We start from the raw sequence: 1,263 nt of genomic DNA on the forward strand, positions 1-1,263 counted from the left end.
CTTTAGTGCTGGTATGATCGCATCCGATATGTTACCCCGGTCTTCGTCCCTTATCCTTGCCCCTCCCAGCTCCACTACAAAGACGATTGTACATTGCTTTGGCCGCTCCCTCTCAACTACGGAGACGAGTTTAACGCGGTTTCCACCCCTCCCTCTCAACCGCACCAGTGCACGCTTGCCGCGCCACAACGCCGACGCTGGACCCGTGAATCGTGAGCACCCAGCTATGACTTACCGCACTCGTGCAAAATAATAAAACACGGTAAATATATTACTTACACGTGCGTTTTATTTTGCAAGCGGCGCGAAAAAAATTAAAAAGGGAATGCAACACGAGGACTTCTCAGGAGGTCACCCATCCTAGTACTACTCTCGCCCAAGCACGCTTAACTTTGGAGTTCTGATGGGATCCAATGCTTTAGTGCTGGTATGATCGCATCCGACATGTTACCCCGGTCTTCGTCCCTTATCCTTGCCCCTCCCAGCTCCACTACAAAGACGATTGTACATTGCTTTGGCCGCTCCCTCTTAACTACGGAGACGAGTTTAACGCGGTTTCCACCCCTCCCTCTCACCCGCACCAGTGCACGCTTGCCGCGCCACAACGCCGACGCTGGACCCGTGAATCGTGAGCACCCAGCTATGACTTACCGCACTCGTGCAAAATAATAAAACACGGTAAATATATTACTTACACGTGCGTTTTGTTTTGCAAGCGGCGCGAAAAAAATTAAAAAGGGAATGCAACACGAGGACTTCCCAGGAGGTCACCCATCCTAGTACTACTCTCGCCCAAGCACGCTTAACTTTGGAGTTCTGATGGGATCCAATGCTTTAGTGCTGGTATGATCGCATCCGACATGTTACCCCGGTCTTCGTCCCTTATCCTTGCCCCTCCCAGCTCCACTACAAAGACGATTGTACATTGCTTTGGCCGCTCCCTCTCAACTACGGAGACGAGTTTAACGCGGTTTCCACCCCTCCCTCTCAACCGCACCAGTGCACGCTTGCCGCGCCACAACGCCGACGCTGGACCCGTGAATCGTGAGCACCCAGCTATGACTTACCGCACTCGTGCAAAATAATAAAACACGGTAAATATATTACTTACACGTGCGTTTTGTTTTGCAAGCGGCGCGAAAAAAATTAAAAAGGGAATGCAACACGAGGACTTCCCAGGAGGTCACCCATCCTAGTACTACTCTCGCCCAAGCACGCTTAACTTCGGAGTTCTGATGGGATCCGGTGCTTTAGTGCTGGTAT

General features: G+C 51.3%; 2 non-coding genes and 1 pseudogene across 2 annotated transcripts; all 3 read right to left on the minus strand.

Moving 5' to 3' along the window:
- Positions 1-322: 322 nt before the first annotated feature.
- Positions 323-441, minus strand: LOC119347869. Its single transcript, XR_005168576.1, has one exon. It is a non-coding gene; the product is annotated as a 5S ribosomal RNA (ribosomal RNA).
- A 297-nt stretch (positions 442-738) lies between these two features.
- Positions 739-857, minus strand: LOC119347868. The gene has a single exon (XR_005168575.1). It is a non-coding gene; the product is annotated as a 5S ribosomal RNA (ribosomal RNA).
- Positions 858-1,154: 297 nt separating this feature from the next.
- On the minus strand, positions 1,155-1,263 carry LOC119347870 (annotated as a pseudogene; the record flags this gene model as incomplete).

Source organism: Triticum dicoccoides, unplaced genomic scaffold (genome assembly GCF_002162155.2).
Source record: "Triticum dicoccoides isolate Atlit2015 ecotype Zavitan unplaced genomic scaffold, WEW_v2.0 scaffold78017, whole genome shotgun sequence".
Classification (NCBI taxonomy): Eukaryota; Viridiplantae; Streptophyta; class Magnoliopsida; order Poales; family Poaceae; genus Triticum; species Triticum dicoccoides.